This window comes from Acanthopagrus latus, chromosome 9 (genome assembly GCF_904848185.1).
Source record: "Acanthopagrus latus isolate v.2019 chromosome 9, fAcaLat1.1, whole genome shotgun sequence".
NCBI classification, from domain to species: domain Eukaryota; kingdom Metazoa; phylum Chordata; class Actinopteri; order Spariformes; family Sparidae; genus Acanthopagrus; species Acanthopagrus latus.
Genome location: NC_051047.1, coordinates 366,771 through 380,007, shown reverse-complemented (window position 1 = coordinate 380,007; position 13,237 = coordinate 366,771). Strand labels below are relative to the sequence as shown.

At 39.6% G+C, this 13,237-nt stretch overlaps 1 protein-coding gene across 19 annotated transcripts in view; it reads left to right on the top strand.

The window, feature by feature from the left end:
* LOC119025639 (SH3 domain-binding protein 4) overlaps positions 1–13,237 on the top strand; it is a 105,959-nt gene that overhangs the window by 25,212 nt on the left and 67,510 nt on the right. The gene's annotated exons all lie outside the window — the stretch shown is intronic.

The window sequence follows — 13,237 nt, the reverse complement described above, 5'->3', positions numbered from 1 at the left end:
ACTCCAGTCTGTGTACTGCTTCTGACGACTTTAACAACATTATCCAGACAGGATATCATCTTTCAGTGATAGGTTTGCTTCACCAGGCCAAATGCCCAATCCGGCACAAACTTTGTATGACATACTATCAGGAAGTTCAGTGACACCGTTTCTTGGAAACCATGAAGCACTCTTCATAGCAGGTACTGTAGCATCGTGTTGTTCCTGTTCTGTCCAGGACAGTTGTCACAGTATAGCTCGAGATGCTTTTCACCCATGCCATATCGGGTGAAGAAATTATCAAGGAATGACACCACAGCATTCAATCATTTTGTGATGCACACACACACAGATTTCTCTGCCTCTGTCAGGTTGGCAGACTTATAGATGGCTGAGTTGTTTTTTTGGCATTGCCAACACAAGTCAGACATTGGCTTTGTCCAGACGATGTAGAGCACAAGGGTTCCACAGCCGTCGAAAGGTGACAGTGTTCACCACATGATGTTCTGATAAAACAAAGTAGACAAGACCTTGCTCAGTTTCTGTATTAATACACTTCTGCATTCTGTATGAATGCACACAGGTCTTAATAATAAACTGATGTAAAAAAAATAAAAATATATATAAAATAATATATAAAATTTGTTCCCCTTCGTGTGCCTCCTGACAATTAGACCAAGTGTGGTGCAAGTGCAAGCACCTCCCACTGTTCATCCCACTTAGAGAGCTGGATGAGGCTTTCCTCCCCTGTCACCAGCATTTCACCAGACTGAGCGTGTGTTGGTGCTCACCTGAGTTTGCCATGTGTATTTGAGACCTTGTAATGTAACATAACCTAACAGGCCAGCTCTAATGTTAACGTTCATTAGCTTGTATAAAAGCCTGACACAACACGATATCTTTGACAGAAACAGATGAGTTTGGTAGCTCCATAAGAGAGGATGAGACAGAGAAGAGAGAGAGATCCAGCTGCAGTCAGGTGACAGAGGGAGTGAGACTGATCACACACTTAATTTCAGCAATCCTGCATTATGGCCAACTAGCTTATGTGTAGTTTGTTAATGTTAATCATTATTGTCAATGCCTGTCACTTGTCTTTTGCAGAGAGAGATGAGAGGAGGGCAGAGGAGAGGAATAGGAGAGGAAGAGCAGAATGAACTGAATTATCTTCATCTTATTATTTTTTGAAATATAAATTGTATTCTAATTTGAAAGTAATTGACATTATTCAGACCTGAATGTCTAATTTGTTATTTTGTTATAATTAATAATAACTATACAATATAATTATTATAATTTGTTATATAATTATATGGTGATTTGTTTATTTTCTTTTAGAACCATGGCGCTGAACCAGGACTCATTATAATACCAACATTCACATCATTCTGGGGGAATAAACAAATAATGATTGCAACCCGTGTTACCTGTTCGTTTGTTGATCCAGTTCAAACCATTATATCTATAACAAATAAAGTACTATATGCCTATGCCTATATGCCATCTAATTTGCATATCGTCAAATTATGTTTCTTAAGCATAACAGACTTATATTAGCACACAGACTGTTACCTACCTATTGCCTTAATTGCTGTTTCATATGCTGAAAAAATGTGGCCTTGGTGTAATGAGAGGGCAGCAGCTTGGTATCAAAGCGTTTGCATACAGGGACACGACCAGGGAGAAACAATGCGTGAAGCTCTACGAGTTCACTATGAAGGAAACGACGCGACAGATGTCGTCATGTGTGAGCTGTCTCTTATCTTTTCCCTGACGACCTCCTGACCTCTTAACTTGCGGGTTCAAGCCATATTCCTTATAGTGTTTAAGGAGAGCTGTCAGTTCATTTTGGCTGATGCTGAAATAAAAACGAGAATGTAGCGTCCTGTCAGTAAAATGTTAAACAATGTATTTGACATACATGGTGAAATACAGCCTAGTGCTGAATCAGATTCACACAAACACAATATTTTTAAAGCTACTTACCAATGTTACCAAACTTGAATGTTTCACAAAATTCAGTGTTTCCCATAGTGCTCTGTCCTCTGATGCTGACGCTCCCGCTGTGTTTTCTTCTTTGAACACCTTGTGAAATTAATATCCTGGAAGTGGCAACTAATTTTCCCTAAAAGAACAAGATCTTTCTCATATTCCGTGAGAGATGCCATAGATAACCGAAGATCATGAACAAAGTCCTCATTAAATGATTTAAAACACGGCCCCCCATTGTTTAGCTTACACCCATTGCAAGAAAATCCACATATTTTTCTAATTTTGTTGTCTCGGTTTTTATTCACTGTACCCACAGACACTGCTTCACAACATTTCGCATTTGTTTTGTAAGATTTTAAAGTCATAAGTCAGCTTAAATAGCAATGTCAGTACCTTTACATAATTAGCTTGAGTATGAAACTTTGAGGGATGAATAATCAATATTCTCAATGTTTATTAATTTAATCGGCCGTATCTCAAATTAGAAGGTTGTGACTTCCGAATCATTTTGCCAGACTGGGTCGCATATTCATTTTGTCAAAACACACTCTTTAAGGGCTTGATTTTTTCATTCTGCGGCAGCTTGAGCTATTAAAGTTCTGCTGTTGCGCATTTCACGAGAGAAGTTGTCAGTCTTTCTTATAACGTAATGTGACTATAGATACTTTATTATAAATTCATACCGTCTTGTAATTCTGCTTGATCTTCTCTCACAACCCCCCAAGAGGGGTCATATCCTTCTCATGTTTTTCACCCCTGACCCTTTTTCATGCCTGATAATAGTATCCGACGGCTCCACAGTCAGTGAAGTACACGTACGTGAGATCGGGCTTTAAGATAATTTCCATTCATTCTGGCTTTATTAACATTAACATAACATATTGGTGGTTCACAGAAGAAGATGAATTATGCAAACTTTGGTAATCTGTTGACTTTTCATTGAGCACCAACAGTATGTAAAACAATCTACTGAGTCCATTTGCACCATTTGCATGGACAGCAATAGCATGGATATTAGCAGGGATATTTTCATTATCATTTTCATCGTTTTTCATCCTCCACATTTCACTCCACAAAATCTTTTTTTTTTTTGTAAAATGACAAATAACTTAACCTTGTAACCTTGCATTAAGCAGTGTAGCTAGCTTTCAATCCTGTCTACAAACCTCCGAGTGGTTGACCAGTTGAAACAGCTGTCACTGAGCCATAGCTTAAATCTCTGAAGACACTCTGCATTTCTGACCCATTAGTGATAAGCAAAGTCATCCATCTGTGTAATGTTTGGTGTGAAAGCTAGCATGATTGGAAGGAAGTCTGTCCCAGTGTGCTGTGTAGGGGTGAGTTTTGGCAAGAACCTCACAATACAATATGTATCACGATACATTGGTCACGATACGATATCACGGTATCACAATATCACAATATTGTGATATAAATAATGATGAAAATACAAGTACCTATATATGTACATCAGATGATATTGATCAGAGGACAAATTGAGTTGAAACTATTTCATTCAAAACAGCCTCTCCATGTTATTAATTACCATGAAATTCACTGAAATGAATATTGAAAATAAAATGAAAAAGGATAAAGTACCCTGAGTGACAATGTACAAAAATAATAAAATAATGATAATAATAATAAATATTGTTTCTCCTATTGTGTCACTGTTTGAGCACTAAACTGAAGAGGTACTATGAAAATCATGTAAATGTATATATGAAAACAAAATTTACAATAGGAAAATAAAGTGTACATAGACTTCTTGTAAACAAAATAAATACAATAGTAAACCTTAACATTCAGACACATGGATAGGACAACAACTTGTACCTGACATTTATTTTTAGGTTTTTGTGTTGGAAGAGAATCCGATCAAGGTGCTCTGGGTTGAATGCACCCCTCTGTGCGGTGATAATGTCCCCTGCTGTAGAGAAAACTCTCTGAGAGGAGACACTTGTTCCAGGGATGCACAAATACCTCTTTGCAAGTTTTGACAAGAGAGGATACTCACACTCGTGCTCCCTCCACCAGTTCAGTGGATTGGCCCCTTTTGTTATTGGCATCAGAGCAGTCTCTTTGAATCTTCCCATTTCCTTTTGTGCCTGGTTCTCTGGCATCTTCAACTTCTTTGCAGCCCCAAAAACAATGATCACAAAAATGTGCAATTCCTTTAAGACCACCAAAAGTCCTTTTTTCACTACAGTTTAATTTTGGAGATTGATGGTGCAGAATAAAGTATGTGCAGTTTGGTTACAGATCAAATCCAGACTCCTTAGAAGATTATTTGTGCACGTGTAACTTGAATATTTAACAAATACCAAACTAACACAAGTGTAATATGAAACTTTGAGCACTGACTAATGTACATTACACTTGTTCTGAGGAATCTGTTTTTTTAAATGAGAGGAAATAAACTTTACACTTTGAGTGGAAAATTCTGAATAAATCTTTTATTGTCAAACTCTGAACAAACATTCAGCACAGTGAGGCTCAAATATTCAAATGCAGGGATAAGAACTAAAACTAACTGTTGACGTTAGGGGGTCTTTCCTATACTGACCTGAAGCGTTTGTTTGACCAAGAAGGTCCGCAAGGCCACTAGAATCCCTGGATCTCTTCATAGATGTGGACAGTGCTGCAAAGCTCTCCTCTTCCACAGGACCTTGGCTGCACCCTTTGTCCTCCTCACCTAGAACCTCCAGCCCTGCATACTCATCTTCCTCCTCTTCTCCATCAGCCTGAGCCTCTGGCTCACCTGTCACATCCTCTCCAGCTCCTCCATGCCGAAAAACAGCATCACATGAATTTAAGTAAATTAAATAAGCTCAAATGAAATAAATTACAATTAAATGCCGACATGATCTGTTGTTCATGTAATATAAATGTTTAGTAACATTCACCAGTGTTTATGTATTTTAAACTTTTAATATTTATGCTTTTTAAAATATTTATGCAATATTTGTATTGACTTTCTATGAAAAATATTGAAAGAATATTTGAAAGCAGTGTAATAGTCTAGCTCACCTGAAATGGCCCCTGGGTCCTTGCAGCCTCAATGGTGACTCTATCATAGATGGTCTGGTGTTCATCCTCAGTCAAGAACAGCAAGGTCTTAAATCAGAGATCCAGAGCTGCACACACATGAAGAGTCTCCCTATGCTCATCTAAGTACCTCTTCTTGAGGTCCTGGCATATGGCAGTTTTGATCTCTTTTATCATGTTAGAGTCACCAGGGCTCTCCTGGAGTTCTTGGATCAGGTGGGCATGGACTGGTGCAACTGCTAACAGTATGGGAGTTTTCTCTTCTTCCATGACCACAGTGGCAAACTTCATGGGCTTTACTGACAGTGCTGATATCTTTTTTTCATTCTTCCTCACCTCATGTGACAGCAGGGCAGCAGTGACTGCTGGCTGCTGTCATGTGCGCTTCCATCTGGTGACCACATCGGTCTTGAGTTTGTGCTGTTCCAGATTCAGCAACTTATGTTTTTTCTTTCAAGACATGACTGGCAATGGCGCTGCGTCTGAAAAAGTTGGTAATCCACCTCACTTAGCAAGCGCTGGACGGCTGGCAACTTTAGTGCACGCTGAGAAGCCAAATTTAGGGTGTGCGCATAGCATTTAAAATGCAGCATACCGGCCCGCTCTGCTGTGCTGGTCATGTTTTTAGCGTTGTCTGTGACTATGGCTGGGTCCTTGTCCTGTACGCCCCATTCCTCCATTGCCCTTTTCAGCACACCAGCAATGTTACTGCCAGTATGGCTGTCTTGCATTGCCCTCGTCGTGTAACCATTTCCCAGTCGTCGGATATGTAGTGGGACGTTATGGTCACATATGACAAGTGGCTCTAGACGTCCATCCATCACATGTCAAGGCAATTCTGTGTGCAGTGCTAAGAGATGTTTTCACAACTTTCTTCACTTCCTCATACATCCTGGGCACAGCTGTATTCACCAAGTAGCCGCGTTGCAGTATTTTGTAATGCGGCTCCAAACAATGTAGCATCCACCTGAATCCAACATTGTCTATGACCCTATAAGGGTGCAATTCTTTACAGATGAAATGCACCATTGACTCTGTTGTATGCTGAGCATGAGGTGAGGTAGTTCTGTTCAGTTCAGTTCAGTTCAGACAACTTTATTAGTCTCTGGGGGGCAATTCAGTTCAAGCAGTTCTGGCGTAAAAAAAGATAAAATAAACCACAAACAATATATGAACAATATGTATACAAAATAAAAAGAAGGGGAGATAAAACGCAACCCTGTGGGGAGCCTATATTTGAAACCACATCTGACAAAGCTCCGTTAACTAAAACCTGCTGCTTCCTATCAGTTAAAAAGTTTAAAAGCAACAATAACAACTGTTCAGGTAAATTAAAATAAGAGGAAAGACGTTGAATTAAAATATGTGGTTGCATCGTGTTAAAAGCTGAAGAGAAGTCAGCAAATAAAAGTCTCAGGCTCAGAGTTTAACATCCTCCACCTCTTTTCCAGTTTGATATGCAAACTGTAAGGGGTCTAATTTGTCATGCACTAAAGAGACAATCTCATCTTTCACGATTTTCTCAAAGATTTTCATAATAAATTATATGAGAATCATGAATAAATAACATGAGAATCAACACAGTCTCTGTGTTCGTGATAAGTGCCGTTTGTAACCAGAGTATGTGCAAAAAACAAAAGAACATCCAGGCTATTCACAGTTCAAATGAAAGATTTTCCTGGGTACAAACCATGCTGAATCTTTGTGTCTAAACAACAGTGAACAACTTGTGTGGGGTACCTTGCAAATGTAACACATGAACATTGGTGAACATGGTCAAAGATGTGTTCCTCCTCAAATAGCGCTGTGAAAAGTTCTTGCTCTGATTTCCTTGACATGCAGACTCTCCTTCACACTGCCGACATCAGTGCCATACACTGTGGTCTGTCTGAATGAAAGTGTAGAAGTTGCACAAAGCTTCATCATAGGACACTGCAAAGCAAACTGTGCCTTGAAGAGCTCATTGAAGTCAGCAACTCTGGTCTGCATCGCACAGAGAATCATCTTTTGGTCCAGGGTGATGTGGAAATTCTGGATGCTGTTCGCACAGGAGAAAGTGTTGAGCAGGGCCAGTTTCCTTAAGGAAGGCATCCATGCTTCTTACAACCTGAGTGAGAGAGACAAAAAGAAATGAATCAATGAAATATAATTCAACCAAATATAAATGATTAATTTCAATACAGACAAAGCTGCTTCTGTGTTGAAACACTAAAGTACAGTATTAATCATCGAGCACCCCCTTGCCATCTCAAAATATGTGCTGGTGATTGCAAACCAAATAAATTGACATCTCAAGTAAAATATACTTTAATAAAGATCTTTGAACATACCCTCATGAATTTCATGAGGCAATCAGCAGCCTCTGATGTGCTTTAATTCGAAGACTCCTTCTTGCCCTTGGATGTTGGAGGTACAAGTGTAGGGGCAAAAGGATGGCAGCCATCTCACAGTCTCATCCTTGAAGATGAGAATGAACACCATCGCAATTACTAACTTAAAAAGATGATATATTAATAATTAAGATCAATTATTACAAATTATACAAGTGATTTGTAATGTTAGCTCTTTTCCTAAGCACATTGTGGGTTTTTAGATGGGTGATAGACAACTTTACCTGCCTTCAGGGCAGTCATGGGTTTCCATTCAATTCAGTGCAGAGTGAAAATCAACTAATGACAAACTCGATAAAGTTAACCCATCTCAGTTGACATTTAGTCAAAATTTATTACCCAATTTTTTGGTCAAACTTACATTTTTCCATGTTTCAAGTAGTTGGATATCCATTTCGATACTGTCTGAAAAGAAGGAATCAGTGGCTGTGTAACTAAAGAAAAATGATCAAGTCATCATTAAATGCAAATAACATACTTAACATACAGCTGTCAATTTTCCAAATGACACCACATTTTTAGATTAAGTGGCCAAAACACACAAAAACACTGGTATGGACCAATTAGACATTGTGCAGATCTCACAGAAAATATAAAAATGACCCAGAGGCTTGTGAAATCTAGTCTTCAATTTTCCACTTACCATCGTCATGAGGCTCCTGCTGTGCAGACAAAAGGAGCTCATCCATATGTGCCATTTGAGGTAGATTTTTGCAATCTGCAATGACCCTTGGTTTGAAGAATGTTGGCCACATGAGTACCTGATCACCAACACAGCTTCCTTACATTCATCACCAGACAGCGTTCCTTACATTCATCACCATAAAAGTGATCAAAAGTCAGTATAGCGAGCACTCTCGATAAAAATGTTCCAGTAAACAGGTAGATAACGTGAAAATAAAGCAAACAGCCACCTTGAAAAGTGGATTTGGATTTCTTGATCTGGACAGTTTTCAACCTCCATGCCAGGTAACCAGAATCACTCTGGTGATCACAGAAATGCTCCTGTTGATGAACACAAAAAAGGTTAATCTTTTACATATTTAAGAATAAGCACCGATACTGTGCAGACCCATGACATGTTGAATTCAGACAGATAACTGCTTGAATGACTGAGTCACCAGAATAGACTGCACTAAGACAGCAGCATCAATAATTTTCATAAAGTAATAACATCATGGATGAATGTTAATGTTAATACTTACATAACCTGTCTTCTGGGTCCTTCAAGTTTGGGAACAAGGTTGTAATGCCAAGTGTAATGTGGACATTAACTGGACCATTAACCTGAAACAAGACACACTCATAACTGTCACTTCATCCACAAGGCCACAAGTATATTCACCATCTTTCTTCTTGCACCGTCAGAAAGGCAGTTTCTTTTCTCATATTCTTTTAATATTTGGTCACCACCTGGCTTTGAATGCAGAGCAACTTTGACAATCTGAAAACAACAATTGTGTGATTTTCACAAATTGGAACTTCAGCATATAACAGAATTTTTATGCAAACCCTAAGATTATTTACATCTCTTGCAATGTTGCCATCAGGGGGTCCTTCAAACAACTGTCTTTTCTGAGCTTTTGTAGATTCAAGTATTACCGTTGCATCTGAACCCAATGATGATGATTACCCTTGGGATGCACATGATGGTGACCACCCTGATAAAGATGAACCCTCGGAAGATGACTCCTCAAAGCTGTTGTCTATGAGGACACAATATTGTGTTGCATAAGTCAGTTTACACAATTAATAGCAGAGCTACATTAGCTACATATTATGTTAAACTATTACAGGGATTTTTTCCATTGCCTTCTTCCATGAAGGCCTTGAAAGACACCTCTGATGACCTTCAAAAGTTCATCAAATATGTCTAAATCCACTTCGAGCCCTGCAGAATCCCTTAGGACCAAGGGAGTAAAAGCTGGCAAGCTAAATTTCGCCAGGGCTGAAATAGAAATGATAACCGAATAGAGTGCCATGACATAACATGATTTTAAACTGAACATACAACAGTAAAAATCATGAAAGCGTGAATTAACATGAAACTTGAATTACCTCCTTGTAGAAATTGGGAATAATTGTACATATCTTCTGTCTGTGGTACTCTGACCCATTTGCTCACTCCCTTAAATTCAACAGGAACCAGCAAAAAATGGCAACACATATCAAAATGTATGCAAGAGGGACTGGTTGTGTCAGAGTTTAAAAGATTTTACATTTTGGAAAGCTAAAGACAAGTAAGAACACAACATATATTTTCACCTTTGGCTTGTTTTGTAAACATCAGCTGCTTAGCTAGTGTGCACACACTGTGTATGTTGTTTTGGAAATATTCAGCAAAGCATTGACACCGTCACCTGTATCTCTGGTGAACCAGCAGGGTTACCGTAAAATTCACAGAAAATATAAAATAGTCTGTGGCTCAAAAACTGTATTGTTTTTTTCCCCTTGACGATTGACGGTGAAATCTCACAGCACATCAAAACACACGGGAACCTCATGCACATTTCCAATTTACCCAATTTTTAAGCATTCTGCTGGCGCATAGGAGATAGCTGTCACTCACTTATAACCTCAAAATAGCAGAGGTATCACTTCAGGGGGCAAACGAAAGATAGTAAGTTCAAAATAGTGTAGGGAAAATATTGATTTTGTGTCACCGGTCATGCATTGGTCTGAACAACACTTTTATATCACTAATAGGATTGAGCCAAAATGATTGCACATTTTCATAAAGCCCCTCCGTGGGTCCTGCACCTGTGACTGCAGCTATGTGTGCCATGCTCTGTGCGCACACCCAAACACACATGCACACACACACACACAGGTGGTGTATTTGGTTTGGAGGGGAGAAAACGAATGCTTCGTCGCCATGCTTCCTCAGTCTAAATGCGTCAAATGTAGCAAAATAAAAGTTATCTGGAAGCTACCGCATGTACCACTGTCTATAATTGGGCTACACTAATTATCCAATTCACATGACTCACAATTGACATGACACTGAAAGCTGTTAAGACTGAACTTACCCAACTCCTTTTTTCCCCGCCGTGACTGAGTTTGACTCGGTTCAGCTGTGCTCTCCGATTAAACTACATAATCGATAGTAACTGATATTGGCTGATATTAATATTCACTGTTGTGACAGACCTCTCAGCTATATTGCCTATGCTGGGCGTGTAGACACTATTATACCACAAGAAAATGAGTTGGACAGCTGCCAAGCATAATGGTTGACAAATTGCCAAGTGATTAATTGGACCTAATTGGGGCAAATCCCAAAATAAAGACAAAGAATGTGAGAATCCCATAAACTAACCCATGTCGGGGGGAGTACTGCACCGAATATAGGGAGAAGCACTTTAGATCATTGTTTCAGTGTCTGTGTTCATGAACCAGCCCCGGTTTGCTGTACTTGGGCAATACAGCAAATCCAAGGATTTTACCTGACCTAACCTTAACCCACCTTCCTGACTTATGAGTGTTATTTGCAACCTTTTGTACCAATTACTGCACATTAATTTAAGTGTTGTTGAGAACCTGAAGATTCATTGACCCACCCGAAGAGCCTTTTCAGCGACAGGTGGCCTATTCCATGGTACTCAGACTAGCGGCCTGTATGATGGAAACCACAATGAGATTTACACAATGTGTAATGTATTCGCTCAGTTTGGACTTGTGCATCAGGTGTTTGCTCACATCCAGAGATAAAATTAACAATCACTCAACATACGTACTCTTGCAGTGGCATGACCGGCAGATGAGACTCAGAGTAGTCATAGGGTGCGCTTTTTACCAAATTTAAATGCTACAAGGGGACCATGGGAAATCCCGCAACAAGGGATTTGGTCTGAAGCCATAAGCAACCTTGACCTTCTAACTGACAGAGACAGAGCAAATGTTTAAATTACAGGGTTTCCCCCAGAAAACCTTCTAAGCCTGGTGGTAGGTTGGAAGGGCGGCCCACCGGTGGTGAAGCATGTTTTTTTTGTGACAGGGGCCTATCACAGGCCAAGGCAGTGCCCTATAGGTAACAGATTCATGACGTAGTAGAATTTAGAGTGGTTCCATACTGCCTTCCATTAAATCAATGTTAAAAGTTAATTGGTGGGCAATTTTGTGCTTTAGGAGCCAGTAAAGGCATTTAAAACCACCAATTATGGTTTTATGCTCCATATTAATCACTGGCTCGAATGCTGCAGCGATTGACAAGCCTACAACATGGAAACAAGCTAACTTTTGGATATTTCCTAATAGATATTTCATTATAATCACTGACATTTACATTTGAAACAATGTGGCATTGTTTACATTTGCTTCTGCTTGCTGCCATATTGATGCTGGTGTCACTGTGGAGAGACCCATCATGAGTGTTTAGCACATCCTGTCTATAAGTCATGCAAGCAGCTTCAATGAAAGCTCTGGTCGAGGATCCCTGCATTGCCCCCTGGCGGTGGCTGCGACAGACTCGGCAAAACATACCTAAAACTGAAATTTTGACTTAAAACAGCTACTGTCAGAGTGTTTTACGACTAAACCACTTTGAAATTAGTGCACTTTTATTGTTAGTATTTTCACATAGCACAAATAAACAAATAAAACAAAACGTACTATAATTGGTGAGGTACAGCCACCCGCTGAATTTCTGGTCCACCAACTAACTTTGATTAAACCCCGATTTCCCATTGACACGGAGAAGGCTGCTCTGCCACTGCAGTGGACAATGAGCTAACATCCATGCTACAACCCTGCTAGCTGCCTCATCGACCTGTGGCTCAGCCAGCGTCGCGCCGCTGCTCTCCTCGTTCAACAGGTGAACCAGCAGGTTCAACGTCTCCGCCTTTGTTTGTTGCATTTTTTGGCCTTTCCTTTGTGACATCCTTTTATGTTCAATCACAGGTAGCCTCGTTTGCGTGTAGCGACAGTAGCACTGGTTTGTGGGGTGTGGGGTGAAAAAAAAGGCACCTGACCTCAGACCCGCCATGTGTTAACGTGTTGACTATAAGTTGTCACCATTGCGCTTTCAACCATGTTACTGATATATACAAACCTATTTTGAATAAATAAACAATGCTTAGCCTGGTGGTGGGAAATTCAAGCCTGCTGTCATGCCAGGTTTATAATGCACTGGGGGAAACCCTGAATTACACAGTTTATTGCCCCTAGTCAATGCAGAATATTATGAGAAAAGCTTGCAAGTCAACAACTCTGCATCTTACAAAGAGAATAACAGCTAACAATAACCCCCCTCTTCAGACAATCAGTTGTATGGACCTCAGGCTGGCTTTTTGCCAGTTGCCGCATTATATTATTGGTTGAAATTGGTTGGTTCAAGTTGATGCAAGTTGAAATACAAATAAATGGATTTTTTGCAAAAAACAACCCAAAAATTATATTGGCATATATTGTGAAACAGGTGCACATCATAACCCTGGATGTGATCTAAAAATGTTAAAAAGTCATTTTTAATTTCAGCCCTTAATCAACCTTATTCTTTCACAACACAATGGAGATTCTGATTCTGCCAGCATTGTTTTGTTGTCCTAGTCAGGGCTCCAGAAGGCGACCAAATGGTTGGGTTCTGCAACCAAAATTTAAGACAATGCGACTAAATTTTAGTTTGTTAATTTAGTCGTGCATGTGTGACTAGTGAATTTGCCATTGTTTTTGTGTTTTTTTTTTTTTTTACACTGGTACTGGAAGGGGCAAATTAAAGAACTCCAAATCTGCAATCACAGGTGGCAGGCCAATGTGTGTGAGAGGGGCAGGGAATGGGAAATGGCACTGTAAGTGGCTAATGTGCGAGTGGCTGTATATCTATATCAGTA